General features: G+C 47.7%; 5 non-coding genes across 5 annotated transcripts; all 5 read right to left on the bottom strand.

The window, feature by feature from the left end:
* Positions 1–2,038: 2,038 nt before the first annotated feature.
* LOC147663175 (signal recognition particle RNA) lies at positions 2,039–2,338 on the bottom strand. Its single transcript, XR_015305414.1, has one exon.
* Positions 2,339–3,936: 1,598 nt separating this feature from the next.
* LOC147663174 (signal recognition particle RNA) lies at positions 3,937–4,236 on the bottom strand. The gene has a single exon (XR_015305418.1).
* A 4,300-nt stretch (positions 4,237–8,536) lies between these two features.
* On the bottom strand, positions 8,537–8,835 carry LOC147663173 (signal recognition particle RNA). Its single transcript, XR_015305417.1, has one exon.
* A 4,301-nt stretch (positions 8,836–13,136) lies between these two features.
* LOC147663172 (signal recognition particle RNA) lies at positions 13,137–13,435 on the bottom strand. Its single transcript, XR_015305416.1, has one exon.
* Positions 13,436–17,735: 4,300 nt separating this feature from the next.
* On the bottom strand, positions 17,736–18,034 carry LOC147663171 (signal recognition particle RNA). The gene has a single exon (XR_015305415.1).
* Between the last annotated feature and the right edge of the window lie 344 nt (positions 18,035–18,378).

Below are 18,378 nucleotides of genomic sequence, written 5' to 3'. Positions count from 1 at the left end.
GAAGTGTTGCGTGCCCTGGTGGGTCACCCGCAGCTTGGCAGGGTACAAAAGCGCGTAGTCAATATTCAGGCCTCTTAGCTTCCTCTTTACAGCCAGGAATTTCCGTTGTTGCTCTTGGACCACCGGGGTAAAATCAGGGTAGATTGAGAAAGACACTCCTTCATAGGCAAGGTTTTGATTCGCCCTGGCCGCTCGCAACGCCGCATCACGGTCTCGGTAGTTGAGCAGGCACGCAATGATGGGTCTCGGCGGGGCACCAGGCTGGGGTTGGGGCCCAAGTGAACGATGGGCCCGTTGCACAATGAATTGTTTCGAGAGGGCCTCCTCGCCAACCGTGGCTGTGAGAAGTTTTTCGATGTAAAGCTCCATTCTCCCCGTGTTGGTCGACTCCGGAATGCCCGTGACCCGTATGTTGTTCCGCCTGCTCCTCGCTTCTAACTCCTCATTTTTGGCGGCTATCACCCTGAGCACATTATCCATGTGGGAAAGCCTTGAAGCCTGCGACGTCGTGGCATCCTCGGTCTCGGAGATTCGATGTTAAGCGCTCCTCATGCATGTCCATTTTCTGGACGATGCCGTCCATTCTGGCGGACAGCCTGTCCACCTTGTCCACCACCGTGGCAAAGCCCTGTTGCATCTCCTGCAGCATCGTGGCAATATCCGGGACCATGGGGGACACCTCCGCTGCCGAACTTCTCGGCTGAGCGACATCCCCCGTCTGCCTGGTCGTCTTCTTGTGCGCCGCAGGCTCAAATTGTAGCTTGGGCTGCCGGTTGTCCGGTTTCCCCATGCCGGCACAGCCGTGATAGATAGCGGTGAAAAGTGGGCTCTGGATTTGCGCCGTGGAACTGAGCAGCACAGGGAGGCTTGGCGTGCAGGCGGTACAAGGTGGCAGCGGTGTTCCGGTGCCCCGCCAACAAGTCCGGTACTGCCGTAGGTCAAAAGCCGCCTCAGGGCACCAACCCGTTTTCCGCTCCGTGTGGCTTGCCGGTGGTTCCTCGATATCCGCCAGTGATTGCCGTTGCGTCCAGTTCCGGCGCGTCTGCCAGCACACGGCCTACACACCACGTGGCGATCCGGGGCATCGCGTGAATTCCAAGGCCGCCGTCAGTGAGGTCCCAACCAGAGCGCGCCTCCGCTGCAGCTGCAGCTCGCTCTATCTCAGCAACCGCAGGTCGTAGGGCCCCCAAACTCGGACAGAGTGGGCAGCAGCACCATATCTCCCCCTCAGGCGCTTTTCAGGTGGGTTGGCGCAGATTTGAACGGATTAAATCAGGAAAAAAATGCCAGGCAGCCGGAGCCTCACTAAGGTGCGGCCATTCAGCTCGTGCGCCCTCTAGCGCCCTTTCATAGGAGACTTCATGCCGTATTTTATACTGTGCCAATGCAAGGTAGATTGAGTAATGATCTGGACAGCCCCATACTGGAGAACTGTAGCGCCTGTCAACCTGATCCCTTCTGCTGGGATTGTTAAGCAACATCAAGATTTAAAAGTATTAAACCGCAAGAGTTGGCTAGAGTAAGGCCAAAGGCTCCAATGTTTGGGAGTTGCACAGTTCTCAGTCTTTTCATGTTTCTCTCAAAGAGCGAAGGGCCCTCATATTTCTCCTTCTTATTCATATATGGAATTGAATGAGAGCTAATCAAAAAATGAATTAGAGCTGGACGTAGGAATGCAGCAGAAGACCCAGCAAACACATTTCAAAGTTGCTCTTCTAAGGATACTTTTGTACTTGACAGATCAATTTAATCCTACAGGTGCTCTAAAATGAAGAATGCATTTCAGTCATCCTACAGAAAATCACACAGCCATCTATTCTAGGCTGCACAGAGTTTTCAGTCCTCTCCACCTGCTAGCTTGATGTTGCAATATGTCGCAATTCTGGAGAATTGTCTGCTATGCTAGAATGCCCGCCCAGTTCAAATGTTCATTGTATTTCCTGCCAAAATATCAAAAGAAAAACAAAGATTTGGTTTTGGAAAAATAATTCATTACCATCCTGTAAAAATCAAAACGTTCACATTTGAGTCCAAAAAAGAGAGGCTAGGTCTCACTATTTTGCTCAGGCTGTGTTACACCTACTGCTCACAGGTGCTGTCCTGCTACCGATGGGCATGGAAGCTTTGGCCTGCTCTGTTTTCAGCCTGGGTCGGTGCACCTCTCATTACACAACCTGAAATTCTAGAGCTCCCTCTAGAACACCATATTGATACCCAGCGTAGCATGGACACCTGATCAACACAGCCAAGTGCAGCCCAGAACCCTTGAGCTCAAGCAATCCACAAGCCTCAGCCTCCAAAGAAGCTAGGACAACAGGCACACGCCACCATGCCCGGCAAACACAGCACATGTCCTAATGATGAAATGCATTGCTTAAGTAAGGATAATGATAAAGTACGGTGTAATGGATTGATGGTATGCCAACCATGTTTCAAGAAAATCAATTTCACTATCCTTCAAAGAAAGGAAAATAATGTCTTATCAAGAAGCAGTGTGAATATGGAAAGGTCCTTTAAAAAAGATGTGGAGTTTCCTAAAGGAAAAGAAGAGGGCTGAACTGATTTAAGGGAGAGAGGAAGTAGGGTCAGAAAGTTTGTGAAGGGGATGTAAATATAATATAGATAATAGTATTTAGAGAGTGAGAGATAGGTAGAGGGACAGAGGAGAAAGAAAGTGAGAGAGAAGAGCCAACTTAGGGCTGAGTTTCTCTTTATCTGCCAGTGACTCCCTGTAGAACCCTACAGGCACAATTCAGGCTCTTCTGTAGCCATCCATCCCTTCTTGTTATGCCGAGCCAGCCAATGTTGAGAAAAGCAGCAAGGGTCACAATGATGGAAGACATCTGCAACAATGGAAGTTATAAAGTGGTATGGAGTGGGAGGGCTAGAAGAGTTATTATAAAGAATGAATACGCGTCATTCTGTTCTCTAGCCTCAACAGCTTCAAGAGAGGAACTCTTGCTGGCCCAGAAGACCAATGTCAGTTCAGCTTGAGCAGGTGAAAGCTTGCCTGATTCTGCAAAAGGATGAGATTACGCTTTTGGGTTAGAGGTGGTCGCGGGCTACTGCATACTAAGAAACCGTTTATTGAGGTCCAGTTGGATTACTCGATCTTCTCCCACCTCAAAATCATCTGCTAATTCAGTGTTCTATACTAATGAGCTATTTTTGTCCTCCCTGCCCCTTCCAGCGAATGGGTCCCGCTGACTAACAAAAGTGATTCAAACAGATTTGTATACCTTTTCATAGGAGACTTCATGACGTATTTTATACTCTGCCATTGCAAGGTAGATTGAGTAATGATCTGGACAGCCCCATACTGTAGAACTGCAGCGCCTGTCAACCTGATCCCTTCTGCTGGGATTGTTAAACAACATCAAGATTTAAAAGTATTAAACCGCAAGAGTTGGCTGGAGTAAGGCAGAAGGCTCCAATGTTTGGGAGTTGCACAGTTCTCAGTCTTTTCATGTTTCTCTCAAAGAGCGAAGGGCCCTCTTATTTCTTCTTCTCATTCATATATGGAATTGAATGAGGGCTAATCAAAAAATGAATTAGAGCTGGACGTAGGAATGCAGCAGAAGACCCAGAAAACGCATTTCAAAGTTGCTCTTCTAAGGATACTTTTGTACTTGACAGATCAATGTAATCCTACAGGTGCTCTAAAATGAAGAATGCATTTCAGTCATCCTTGCAGAAAATCACACAGCCATCTATTCCAGGCTGCACAGAGTTTTCAGTCCTCTCCACCTGCTAGCTTGTTGTTGCAATATGTCGCAATTCAGGAGAATTGTCTGCTATGCTAGAATGCCCGGCCCAGTTCAAATGTTCATTGTATTTCCTGCAAAAATATCAAAAGAAAAACAAAGATTTGGTTTTGGAAAAATAATTTATTATCATCTTGTAAAAATCAAAACGTTCACATTTGAGTCAAAAAAAGAGAGGCTAGGTCTCACTATTTTGCTCAGGCTGTGTTACACCTACTGCTCTCAGGTGCTGTTCTGCTACCGATTTGCATGGAAGCTTTGGCCTGCTCTGTTTCCAGCCTGGGTCGGTGCACCTCTCATTACACAACCTGAAATTCTAGAGCTCCCTCTAGAACACCATATTGATACCCAATGTAGCATGGACACCTGATCAACACAGCTGAGTGCAGCCTAGAACCACTGAGCTCAAGCAATCCACAAGCCTCAGCCGCCCAAGTAGCTAGGACAACAGGCACATGCCACCATGCCCGGCAAACACAGCACATGTCCTAATGATGAAATGCATTGCTTAAGTAAGGATAATGATAAAGTACGGTGTAATGAATTGATGGTATGCCAACCGTATTTCAAGAAAATCAATTTCACTATACTTCAAAAAAAGGAAAATAATGTCTTATCAAGAAGCAGAGTGAATATAGGAAGGGCCTTTAAAAAAGATGTGGAGTTTCTTAAAGGAAAAGAAGAGGGTTGAACTGATTTAAGGTGTATGAGAGTAGGGTCTGCAATCCTATGATCACCCCAGATTTTTGCTTTTTGCTTCACTGGTTTACGACTTCTCTGGCTGTGGGCCTGCTAATCAGACCCACAGCCTTGCTGTTCTCTCACTAAATTGACACGTGTACCTTAGGTGCATTTACCAATTGGTACTGGGCCACCTTATCAGACCCTGTAACTCAGGGCATAGGTGTACCCAGGGCCTACCAGGGACTGCAGCATGTATTATGCCACCCCTGGCTGGCCATCTAAATCTGACACAACTGGCTGCACGACAGCTGGGGCAAGGTGGTGTAATCACCCTTTGCTTTAGATATAGTATACCTATATCTAACCCTAAAATGGACACATAGATTCCTATCAGTCACTCCTATGGCAGGCCTTGACAATCCTGAAGGCAGAGTGCTTGGAATCATGTGAGATGGTGCTCTGGCATGAACTGAGCCCGTTTACAGCTTGCGGAACCAAGTCCTAAAAGCTGTTCCATGATAACGCGTACCATACACTCTTAAATGCATTATAATCCTCGCGGTTATATGCCAACTCTGGTATCGCTTTATCAAAACATGTCGAGTAAGGTGTCATACGAATTGGAATACTAACCCCTCGCCAATTCTGGCGACGGGGTTAGCATTCCACCCTTCTAGAGGGACACGACATGTATGTAACTGTGAACCCCGGTTAAAGTTAACTCGAGCCTCAGCATCACAAAATGGATGCTGCCACCACAGACACAAGTCTGACCTCCTGCTGCTGGGAGTCCTTCCAGCGAGGAGAGCTTGGACAAAGGGTTTCCTGTCAGGGGCGGTGCTAGCCCCATCCCAGACAGGGTTTTGTGTATCCTGGGTAGGCAGGGCTGAATAGGAAGGTGACTGCAAGTGGCACCCCGGTGCTCACTATGCATCTGCCGGGTAGAACCAGTTTCAGGGGCACACCAGCCCCTGAGCTGGGGAAAGTCCAGCATGGGAGAGGGGTGTAACCACCCCCCTTCCTGGTCCCACTCATAGGCAGGACCTAGTCGCGGGCCAGCCCCTTTCCTTAGTATAAAGATAGGAGCGGGCCCCCTTCCCAAATTAGATAATTCCGAATCTTGATGACTTTCCACGAAAGAACTCTTGAACCTTTCAGAAGACTCTCCCTTGTGGCTAAGGAGTAGCTACCCTGCACAGCAGGCACCACCCAAGCGCATCGTGGTTTGCTGTAAGTCTTTCCTCCGGATCAAGACTGCCCAGCTCAACGAGACCCGGCTTCCCTTGCACCTCTGACCTCTACCTGCATCATCAGCCCAGCTTAGATTCGTGGGTGTGACGAGACCTCGAGGGACCAGCCATCATCAGGACTGCACGACGCTTGCCCAGCACAACCGCCGAGGGATCCTCGAGTGAGTGCTTTGGGGTTTGAGAAGCCCTAACCCTGAGCAGCTCCAGCACCGAAGTTCAGCCCCCCAGCATCCACCAGATCTGCGTGGGGCCCTTCTGCTCTTTGCTGCCCACCGCGTTGTCCGGCTACTTGCCTGCTGGCTTGTGGCCCTCCTGACGACGCACCACGATGACAACACCGCTGGTCTGGTTGCTCCAGACTGGCCCTTGCTCCCCTCCAACAGAGGAGCACCCCGGACCCTCCTGGTCCACTCCAGACGCCATTTTGAGTCCACCACATGGGCTTGCATTTGCCAAGACTTGTTGCCCCAATCCTGGGTCCAACGACGTCGACAGCAGATATCTTCATGGGACAGCTCGCACCTCCATCCTGGTCGCCGACAACGCATCCTGGTCAGAGAGACTGCAGAGCCCAGCGTCGCCCACTCACCTGGTCGAGGTGACTTCGTCCGGTGCCATCCTGGTGCCCACCTAATCACTGGCTAGTAATTCAGAACTTGGTCCCCTCTGCTTACAGGTATCCTCCATCACCGATCCAGGCTTGGATCCCATCGAACTTCATCACTGGTCGCCTGCCAACAACTTCTTCTTTCAGGCTCCATAGACTGCAACGAGGATTCCCGACGTCTTTTCAGACCTATGCAGCCGCAGCGCCTGGGCTAGGTAACCTCAGCATTTCGGTGCTCCAGCATAGCTTAACTATCCAAAAGTCCAGATTCTTTTTCGTTTCAGCTCTACCAAGTCGGATTCGTCCGATAACACTAACTTTACGAAATCTAGCATCCATAGACTTTGTCCGGCATCCCGCGTGAGAGTGCACACTCTGCACCCGATCTCCCAAGGCCTCCTGCTAGTAATCTGAAGGTTCAGTAGTCCAGTCCTAGCGATCCTAAAGCCTATTAGCGTAGTACTTACCTGCTAGTATTTCGCATTCCACTTTTAGAGTATATGGTTTTTCGTGCCCCTCGGGCATTTGTGTAAATCGTGCGACTTTCAGTATTTTCATAAGAGCTTTGTATTGTGCTTAGCGCCCTGTCCTCATAAAGAGTCCAGGGCTGTTGTGTTCTAAATAAATATCCTTTTATTTTTCATAACAACTTGTGTGGTGTCCTTTCACTTGGTGTTCAAGGGGTATATGTGATGGTATAACAGCTGGCTTAACACGCCCTCTAGAGTCTGCTCTTGTCCATGCTACTAGGATAGCTGGTCTACGGTTGACTTACAACCTATCATCAATAAGGGTTGTTTGGACTGATACATAGTGATCACTAGAATAGTGAGCACTGCATATCAGGCCAACTTCTCACATAAGGGAGAGAGGAAGTAGGGAGCCGAAAGTTTGTGAAGGGGATGTGAATACAATATAGATACTAGTATTTAGAGAGTGAGAGATAGGTAGAGGGAGAGAGGAGAAAAAAGTGAGAGAGAAGAGCCAACGTAGGGCTGAGTTTCTCATTATCTGCCAGTGACTCCCTGTAGAACATTACAGGCACAATTCAGGCTCTTCTGTAGCCATCCATCCCTTCTTGTTATGCCGAGCCAGCCAATGTTGAGAAAAGCAGCAAGGGTCACAATGATGGAAGACATCTGCAACAGTGGAAGTTATAAAGTGGTATGGAGTGGGAGGGCTAGAAGAGTTATTATAAAGAATGAATATGCGTCATTCTGTTCTCTAGCCTCAACAGCTGCAAGAGAGGAACTCTTGCTGGCCAAGAAGACCAATGTCAGTTCAGCTTGAGCAGGTGAAAGCTTGCCTGATTCTGCAAAAGGATGAGATTACGCTTTTGGGTTAGAAGTGGTCGCGGGCTACTGCATACTAAGAAACCATTTATTGAGGTCCAGTTGGATTACTCGATCTTCTCCCAACTCAAAATCAGCTGCTAATTCAGTGTTATATACCAATGAGTTATTTTTGTCCTCCCTGCCCCTTCCAGCGAATGGGTCCCCTGACTAACAAAAGTGATTCAAACAGATTTGTATACCTTTTCATAGGAGACTTCATGACGTATTTTATACTGTGCCAATGCAAGGTAGATTGAGTAATGATCTGGACAACCCCATACTGGAGAACTGCAGCGCCTGTCAACCTGATCCCTTCTGCTGGGATTGTTAAACAACATCAAGATTTAAAAGTATTAAACCGCAAGAGTTGGCTGGAGTAAGGCCGAAGGCTCCAATGTTTGGGAGTTGCACAGTTCTCAGTCTTTTCATGTTTCTCCCAAAGAGCGAAGGGCCCTCTTATTTCTCCTTCTCATTCATATATGGAATTGAATGAGGGCTAATCAAAAAATTAAATAGAGCTGGACGTAGGAATGCAGCAGAAGACCCAGAAAACGCATTTCAAAGTTGCTCTTCTAAGGATACTTTTGTACTTGACAGATCAATTTAATCCTACAGGTGCTCTAAAATGAAGAATGCATTTCAGTCATCCTTGCAGAAAATCACACAGCCATCTATTCTAGGCTGCACAGAGTTTTCAGTCCTCTCCACCTGCTAGCTTGTTGTTGCAATATGTCGCAATTCAGGAGAATTGTCTGCTATGCTAGAATGCCCGGCCCAGTTCAAATGTTCATTGTATTTCCTGCAAAAATATCAAAAGAAAAACAAAGATTTGGTTTTGGAAAAATAATTTATTATCATCTTGTAAAAATCAAAACGTTCACATTTGAGTCAAAAAAAGAGAGGCTAGGTCTCACTATTTTGCTCAGGCTGTGTTACACCTACTGCTCTCAGGTGCTGTCCTGCTACGATGGGCATGGAAGCTTTGGCCTGCTCTGTTTCCAGCCTGGGTCGGTGCACCTCTCATTACACAACCTGAAATTCTAGAGCTCCCTCTAGAACACCATATTGATACCCAACGTAGCATGGACACCTGATCAACACAGCTGAGTGCAGCCCAGAACCCCTGAGCTCAAGCAATCCACAAGCTTCAGCCTCCCAAGTAGCTAGGACAACAGGCACACACCACCATGCCCGGCAAACACAGCACATGTCCTAATGATGAAATGCATTGCTTAAGTAAGGATAATGATAAAGTACGGTGTAATGAATTGATGGTATGCCAACCGTATTTCAAGAAAATCAATTTCACTATACTTCAAAAAAAGGAAAATAATGTCTTATCAAGAAGCAGAGTGAATATAGGAAGGGCCTTTAAAAAAGATGTGGAGTTTCTTAAAGGAAAAGAAGAGGGTTGAACTGATTTAAGGTGTATGAGAGTAGGGTCTGCAATCCTATGATCACCCCAGATTTTTGCTTTTTGCTTCACTGGTTTACGACTTCTTTGGCTGTGGGCCTGCTAATCAGACCCACAGCCTTGCTGTTCTCTCACTAAATTGACACGTGTACCTTAGGTGCATTTACCAATTGGTACTGGGCCACCTTATCAGACCCTGTAACTCAGGGCATAGGTGTACCCAGGGCCTACCAGGGGCTGCAGCATGTATTATGCCACCCCTGGCTGGCCATCTAAATCTGACACAACTGGCTGCACGACAGCTGGGGCAAGGTGGTGTAATCACCCTTTGCTTTAGATATAGTATACCTATATCTAACCCTAAAATGGACACATAGATTCCTATCAGTCACTCCTATGGCAGGCCTTGACAATCCTGAAGGCAGAGTGCTTGGAATCATGTGAGATGGTGCTCTGGCATGAACTGAGCCCGTTTACAGCTTGCGGAACCAAGTCCTAAAAGCTGTTCCATGATAACGCGTACCATACACTCTTAAGTGCATTATAATCCTCGCGGTTATATGCCAACTCTGGTATCGCTTTATCAAAACATGTCGAGTAAGGTGTCATACGAATTGGAATACTAACCCCTCGCCAATTCTGGCGACGGGGTTAGCATTCCACCCTTCTAGAGGGACACGACATGTATGTAACTGTGAACCCCGGTTAAAGTTAACTCGAGCCTCAGCATCACAAAATGGATGCTGCCACCACAGACACAAGTCTGACCTCCTGCTGCTGGGAGTCCTTCCAGCGAGGAGAGCTTGGACAAAGGGTTTCCTGTCAGGGGCGGTGCTAGCCCCATCCCAGACAGGGTTTTGTGTATCCTGGGTAGGCAGGGCTGAATAGGAAGGTGACTGCAAGTGGCACCCCGGTGCTCACTATGCATCTGCCGGGTAGAACCAGTTTCAGGGGCACACCAGCCCCTGAGCTGGGGAAAGTCCGGCATGGGAGAGGGGTGTAACCACCCCCCTTCCAGGTCCCACTCATAGGCAGGACCTAGTCGCGGGCCAGCCCCTTTCCTTAGTATAAAGATAGGAGCGGGCCCCCTTCCCAAATTAGATAATTCCGAATCTTGATGACTTTCCACGAAAGAACTCTTGAACCTTTCAGAAGACTCTCCCTTGTGGCTAAGGAGTAGCCACCCTGCACAGCAGGCACCACCCAAGCGCATCGTGGTTTGCTGTAAGTCTTTCCTCCGGATCAAGACTGCCCAGCTCAACCAGACCCGGCTTCCCTTGCACCTCTGACCTCTACCTGCATCATCAGCCCAGCTTAGATTCGTGGGTGTGACGAGACCTCGAGGGACCAGCCGTCATCAGGACTGCACGACGCTTGCCCAGCACAACCGCCGAGGGATCCTCGAGTAAGTGCTTTGGGGTTTGAGAAGCCCTAACCCTGAGCAGCTCCAGCACCGAAGTTCAGCCCCCCAGCATCCACCAGATCTGCGTGGGGCCCTTCTGCTCTTTGCTGCCCACCGCGTTGTCCGGCTACTTGCCTGCTGGCTTGTGGCCCTCCTGACGACGCACCACGACGACAACACCGCTGGTCTGGTTGCTCCAGACTGGCCCTTGCTCCCCTCCAACAGAGGAGCACCCCGGACCCTCCTGGTCCACTCCAGACGCCATTTTGAGTCCACCAGATGGGCTTGCATTTGCCAAGACTTGTTGCCCCAATCCTGGGTCCAACGACGTCGACAGCAGATATCTTCATGGGACAGCTCGCACCTCCATCCTGGTCGCCGACAACGCCTCCTGGTCAGAGAGACTGCAGAGCCCAGCGTCGCCCACTCGCCTGGTCGACGTGACTTCGTCCGGTGCCATCCTGGTGCCCACCTAATCACTGGCTAGTGATTCAGAACTTGGTCCCCTCTGCTTACAGGTATCCTCCATCACCGATCCAGGCTTGGATCCCATCGAACTTCATTACTGGTCGCCTGCCAACAACTTCTTCTTTCAGGCTCCATAGACTGCAACGAGGATTCCCGACGTCTTTTCAGACCTATGCAGCCGCAGCGCCTGGGCTAGGTAACCTCAGCATTTCGGTGCTCCAGCATAGCTTAACTATCCAAAAGTCCAGATTCTTTTTCGTTTCAGCTCTACCTAGTCGGATTCGTCAGATAACACTAACTTTACGAAATCTAGCATCCATAGACTTTGTCCGGCATCCCGCGTGAGAGTGCACACTCTGCACCCGATCTCCCTAGGCCTCCTGCTAGTAATCTGAAGGTTCAGTAGTCCAGTCCTAGCGATCCTAAAGCCTATTAGAGTAGTACTTACCTGCTAGTAATTTCGCATTCCACTTTTAGAGTATATGGTTTTTCGTGCCCCTCGGGCATTTGTGTAAATCGTGCGACTTTCAGTATTTTCATAAGAGCTTTGTATTGTGCTTAGCGCCCTGTCCTCATAAAGAGTCCAGGGCTGTTGTGTTCTAAATAAATATCCTTTTATTTTTCATAACAACTTGTGTGGTGTCCTTTCACTTGGTGTTCAAGGGGTATATGTGATGGTATAACAGCTGGCTTAACACGTCCTCTAGAGTCTGCTCTTGTCCATGCTACTAGGATAGCTGGTCTACGGTTGACTTACAACCTATCATCAATAAGGGTTGTTTGGACTGATACATAGTGATCACTAGAATAGTGAGCACTGCATATCAGGCCAACTTCTCACATAAGGGAGAGAGGAAGTAGGGAGCCGAAAGTTTGTGAAGGGGATGTGAATACAATATAGATACTAGTATTTAGAGAGTGAGAGATAGGTAGAGGGAGAGAGGAGAAAAAAGTGAGAGAGAAGAGCCAACGTAGGGCTGAGTTTCTCATTATCTGCCAGTGACTCCCTGTAGAACATTACAGGCACAATTCAGGCTCTTCTGTAGCCATCCATCCCTTCTTGTTATGCCGAGCCAGCCAATGTTGAGAAAAGCAGCAAGGGTCACAATGATGGAAGACATCTGCAACAGTGGAAGTTATAAAGTGGTATGGAGTGGGAGGGCTAGAAGAGTTATTATAAAGAATGAATATGCGTCATTCTGTTCTCTAGCCTCAACAGCTGCAAGAGAGGAACTCTTGCTGGCCAAGAAGACCAATGTCAGTTCAGCTTGAGCAGGTGAAAGCTTGCCTGATTCTGCAAAAGGATGAGATTACGCTTTTGGGTTAGAAGTGGTCGCGGGCTACTGCATACTACGAAACCGTTTATTGAGGTCCAGTTGGATTACTCGATCTTCTCCCAACTCAAAATCAGCTGCTAATTCAGTGTTATATACCAATGAGTTATTTTTGTCCTCCCTGCCCCTTCCAGCGAATGGGTCCCCTGACTAACAAAAGTGATTCAAACAGATTTGTATACCTTTTCATAGGAGACTTCATGACGTATTTTATACTGTGCCAATGCAAGGTAGATTGAGTAATGATCTGGACAACCCCATACTGGAGAACTGCAGCGCCTGTCAACCTGATCCCTTCTGCTGGGATTGTTAAACAACATCAAGATTTAAAAGTATTAAACCGCAAGAGTTGGCTGGAGTAAGGCCGAAGGCTCCAATGTTTGGGAGTTGCACAGTTCTCAGTCTTTTCATGTTTCTCCCAAAGAGCGAAGGGCCCTCTTATTTCTCCTTCTCATTCATATATGGAATTGAATGAGGGCTAATCAAAAAATTAAATAGAGCTGGACGTAGGAATGCAGCAGAAGACCCAGAAAACGCATTTCAAAGTTGCTCTTCTAAGGATACTTTTGTACTTGACAGATCAATTTAATCCTACAGGTGCTCTAAAATGAAGAATGCATTTCAGTCATCCTTGCAGAAAATCACACAGCCATCTATTCTAGGCTGCACAGAGTTTTCAGTCCTCTCCACCTGCTAGCTTGTTGTTGCAATATGTCGCAATTCAGGAGAATTGTCTGCTATGCTAGAATGCCCGGCCCAGTTCAAATGTTCATTGTATTTCCTGCAAAAATATCAAAAGAAAAACAAAGATTTGGTTTTGGAAAAATAATTTATTATCATCTTGTAAAAATCAAAACGTTCACATTTGAGTCAAAAAAAGAGAGGCTAGGTCTCACTATTTTGCTCAGGCTGTGTTACACCTACTGCTCTCAGGTGCTGTCCTGCTACGATGGGCATGGAAGCTTTGGCCTGCTCTGTTTCCAGCCTGGGTCGGTGCACCTCTCATTACACAACCTGAAATTCTAGAGCTCCCTCTAGAACACCATATTGATACCCAACGTAGCATGGACACCTGATCAACACAGCTGAGTGCAGCCCAGAACCCCTGAGCTCAAGCAATCCACAAGCTTCAGCCTCCCAAGTAGCTAGGACAACAGGCACACACCACCATGCCCGGCAAACACAGCACATGTCCTAATGATGAAATGCATTGCTTAAGTAAGGATAATGATAAAGTACGGTGTAATGAATTGATGGTATGCCAACCGTATTTCAAGAAAATCAATTTCACTATACTTCAAAAAAAGGAAAATAATGTCTTATCAAGAAGCAGAGTGAATATAGGAAGGGCCTTTAAAAAAGATGTGGAGTTTCTTAAAGGAAAAGAAGAGGGTTGAACTGATTTAAGGTGTATGAGAGTAGGGTCTGCAATCCTATGATCACCCCAGATTTTTGCTTTTTGCTTCACTGGTTTACGACTTCTCTGGCTGTGGGCCTGCTAATCAGACCCACAGCCTTGCTGTTCTCTCACTAAATTGACACGTGTACCTTAGGTGCATTTACCAATTGGTACTGGGCCACCTTATCAGACCCTGTAACTCAGGGCATAGGTGTACCCAGGGCCTACCAGGGACTGCAGCATGTATTATGCCACCCCTGGCTGGCCATCTAAATCTGACACAACTGGCTGCACGACAGCTGGGGCAAGGTGGTGTAATCACCCTTTGCTTTAGATATAGTATACCTATATCTAACCCTAAAATGGACACATAGATTCCTATCAGTCACTCCTATGGCAGGCCTTGACAATCCTGAAGGCAGAGTGCTTGGAATCATGTGAGATGGTGCTCTGGCATGAACTGAGCCCGTTTACAGCTTGCGGAACCAAGTCCTAAAAGCTGTTCCATGATAACGCGTACCATACACTCTTAAATGCATTATAATCCTCGCGGTTATATGCCAACTCTGGTATCGCTTTATCAAAACATGTCGAGTAAGGTGTCATACGAATTGGAATACTAACCCCTCGCCAATTCTGGCGACGGGGTTAGCATTCCACCCTTCTAGAGGGACACGACATGTATGTAACTGTGAACCCCGGTTAAAGTTAACTCGAGCCTCAGCATCACAAAATGGATGCTGCCACCACAGACACAAGTCTGACCTCCTGCTGCTGGGAGTCCTTCCAGCGAGGAGAGCTTGGACAAAGGGTTTCCTGTCAGGGGCGGTGCTAGCCCCATCCCAGACAGGGTTTTGTGTATCCTGGGTAGGCAGGGCTGAATAGGAAGGTGACTGCAAGTGGCACCCCGGTGCTCACTATGCATCTGCCGGGTAGAACCAGTTTCAGGGGCACACCAGCCCCTGAGCTGGGGAAAGTCCAGCATGGGAGAGGGGTGTAACCACCCCCCTTCCTGGTCCCACTCATAGGCAGGACCTAGTCGCGGGCCAGCCCCTTTCCTTAGTATAAAGATAGGAGCGGGCCCCCTTCCCAAATTAGATAATTCCGAATCTTGATGACTTTCCACGAAAGAACTCTTGAACCTTTCAGAAGACTCTCCCTTGTGGCTAAGGAGTAGCTACCCTGCACAGCAGGCACCACCCAAGCGCATCGTGGTTTGCTGTAAGTCTTTCCTCCGGATCAAGACTGCCCAGCTCAACGAGACCCGGCTTCCCTTGCACCTCTGACCTCTACCTGCATCATCAGCCCAGCTTAGATTCGTGGGTGTGACGAGACCTCGAGGGACCAGCCATCATCAGGACTGCACGACGCTTGCCCAGCACAACCGCCGAGGGATCCTCGAGTGAGTGCTTTGGGGTTTGAGAAGCCCTAACCCTGAGCAGCTCCAGCACCGAAGTTCAGCCCCCCAGCATCCACCAGATCTGCGTGGGGCCCTTCTGCTCTTTGCTGCCCACCGCGTTGTCCGGCTACTTGCCTGCTGGCTTGTGGCCCTCCTGACGACGCACCACGATGACAACACCGCTGGTCTGGTTGCTCCAGACTGGCCCTTGCTCCCCTCCAACAGAGGAGCACCCCGGACCCTCCTGGTCCACTCCAGACGCCATTTTGAGTCCACCACATGGGCTTGCATTTGCCAAGACTTGTTGCCCCAATCCTGGGTCCAACGACGTCGACAGCAGATATCTTCATGGGACAGCTCGCACCTCCATCCTGGTCGCCGACAACGCATCCTGGTCAGAGAGACTGCAGAGCCCAGCGTCGCCCACTCACCTGGTCGAGGTGACTTCGTCCGGTGCCATCCTGGTGCCCACCTAATCACTGGCTAGTAATTCAGAACTTGGTCCCCTCTGCTTACAGGTATCCTCCATCACCGATCCAGGCTTGGATCCCATCGAACTTCATCACTGGTCGCCTGCCAACAACTTCTTCTTTCAGGCTCCATAGACTGCAACGAGGATTCCCGACGTCTTTTCAGACCTATGCAGCCGCAGCGCCTGGGCTAGGTAACCTCAGCATTTCGGTGCTCCAGCATAGCTTAACTATCCAAAAGTCCAGATTCTTTTTCGTTTCAGCTCTACCAAGTCGGATTCGTCCGATAACACTAACTTTACGAAATCTAGCATCCATAGACTTTGTCCGGCATCCCGCGTGAGAGTGCACACTCTGCACCCGATCTCCCAAGGCCTCCTGCTAGTAATCTGAAGGTTCAGTAGTCCAGTCCTAGCGATCCTAAAGCCTATTAGAGTAGTACTTACCTGCTAGTATTTCGCATTCCACTTTTAGAGTATATGGTTTTTCGTGCCCCTCGGGCATTTGTGTAAATCGTGCGACTTTCAGTATTTTCATAAGAGCTTTGTATTGTGCTTAGCGCCCTGTCCTCATAAAGAGTCCAGGGCTGTTGTGTTCTAAATAAATATCCTTTTATTTTTCATAACAACTTGTGTGGTGTCCTTTCACTTGGTGTTCAAGGGGTATATGTGATGGTATAACAGCTGGCTTAACACGCCCTCTAGAGTCTGCTCTTGTCCATGCTACTAGGATAGCTGGTCTACGGTTGACTTACAACCTATCATCAATAAGGGTTGTTTGGACTGATACATAGTGATCACTAGAATAGTGAGCACTGCATATCAGGCCAACTTCTCACATAAGGGAGAGAGGAAGTAGGGAGCCGAAAGTTTGTGAAGGGGATGTGAATACAATATAGATACTAGTATTTAGAGAGTGAGAGATAGGTAGAGGGAGAGAGGAGAAAAAAGTGAGAGAGAAGAGCCAACGTAGGGCTGAGTTTCTCATTATCTGCCAGTGACTCCCTGTAGAACATTACAGGCACAATTCAGGCTCTTCTGTAGCCATCCATCCCTTCTTGTTATGCCGAGCCAGCCAATGTTGAGAAAAGCAGCAAGGGTCACAATGATGGAAGACATCTGCAACAGTGGAAGTTATAAAGTGGTATGGAGTGGGAGGGCTAGAAGAGTTATTATAAAGAATGAATATGCGTCATTCTGTTCTCTAGCCTCAACAGCTGCAAGAGAGGAACTCTTGCTGGCCAAGAAGACCAATGTCAGTTCAGCTTGAGCAGGTGAAAGCTTGCCTGATTCTGCAAAAGGATGAGATTACGCTTTTGGGTTAGAAGTGGTCGCGGGCTACTGCATACTAAGAAACCATTTATTGAGGTCCAGTTGGATTACTCGATCTTCTCCCAACTCAAAATCAGCTGCTAATTCAGTGTTATATACCAATGAGTTATTTTTGTCCTCCCTGCCCCTTCCAGCGAATGGGTCCCCTGACTAACAAAAGTGATTCAAACAGATTTGTATACCTTTTCATAGGAGACTTCATGACGTATTTTATACTGTGCCAATGCAAGGTAGATTGAGTAATGATCTGGACAACCCCATACTGGAGAACTGCAGCGCCTGTCAACCTGATCCCTTCTGCTGGGATTGTTAAACAACATCAAGATTTAAAAGTATTAAACCGCAAGAGTTGGCTGGAGTAAGGCCGAAGGCTCCAATGTTTGGGAGTTGCACAGTTCTCAGTCTTTTCATGTTTCTCCCAAAGAGCGAAGGGCCCTCTTATTTCTCCTTCTCATTCATATATGGAATTGAATGAGGGCTAATCAAAAAATTAAATAGAGCTGGACGTAGGAATGCAGCAGAAGACCCAGAAAACGCATTTCAAAGTTGCTCTTCTAAGGATACTTTTGTACTTGACAGATCAATTTAATCCTACAGGTGCTCTAAAATGAAGAATGCATTTCAGTCATCCTTGCAGAAAATCACACAGCCATCTATTCTAGGCTGCACAGAGTTTTCAGTCCTCTCCACCTGCTAGCTTGTTGTTGCAATATGTCGCAATTCAGGAGAATTGTCTGCTATGCTAGAATGCCCGGCCCAGTTCAAATGTTCATTGTATTTCCTGCAAAAATATCAAAAGAAAAACAAAGATTTGGTTTTGGAAAAATAATTTATTATCATCTTGTAAAAATCAAAACGTTCACATTTGAGTCAAAAAAAGAGAGGCTAGGTCTCACTATTTTGCTCAGGCTGTGTTACACCTACTGCTCTCAGGTGCTGTCCTGCTACGATGGGCATGGAAGCTTTGGCCTGCTCTGTTTCCAGCCTGGGTCGGTGCACCTCTCATTACACAACCTGAAATTCTAGAGCTCCCTCTAGAACACCATATTGATACCCAACGTAGCATGGACACCTGATCAACACAGCTGAGTGCAGCCCAGAACCCCTGAGCTCAAGCAATCCACAAGCTTCAGCCTCCCAAGTAGCTAGGACAACAGGCACACACCACCATGCCCGGCAAACACAGCACATGTCCTAATGATGAAATGCATTGCTTAAGTAAGGATAATGATAAAGTACGGTGTAATGAATTGATGGTATGCCAACCGTATTTCAAGAAAATCAATTTCACTATACTTCAAAAAAAGGAAAATAATGTCTTATCAAGAAGCAGAGTGAATATAGGAAGGGCCTTTAAAAAAGATGTGGAGTTTCTTAAAGGAAAAGAAGAGGGTTGAACTGATTTAAGGTGTATGAGAGTAGGGTCTGCAATCCTATGATCACCCCAGATTTTTGCTTTTTGCTTCACTGGTTTACGACTTCTCTGGCTGTGGGCCTGCTAATCAGACCCACAGCCTTGCTG

The sequence above is a fragment of the Lissotriton vulgaris genome, unplaced genomic scaffold (assembly GCF_964263255.1).
Source record: "Lissotriton vulgaris unplaced genomic scaffold, aLisVul1.2 SCAFFOLD_14070, whole genome shotgun sequence".
Taxonomy (NCBI): Eukaryota; Metazoa; Chordata; class Amphibia; order Caudata; family Salamandridae; genus Lissotriton; species Lissotriton vulgaris.
This window is presented reverse-complemented; position numbering and strand designations above follow the sequence as displayed.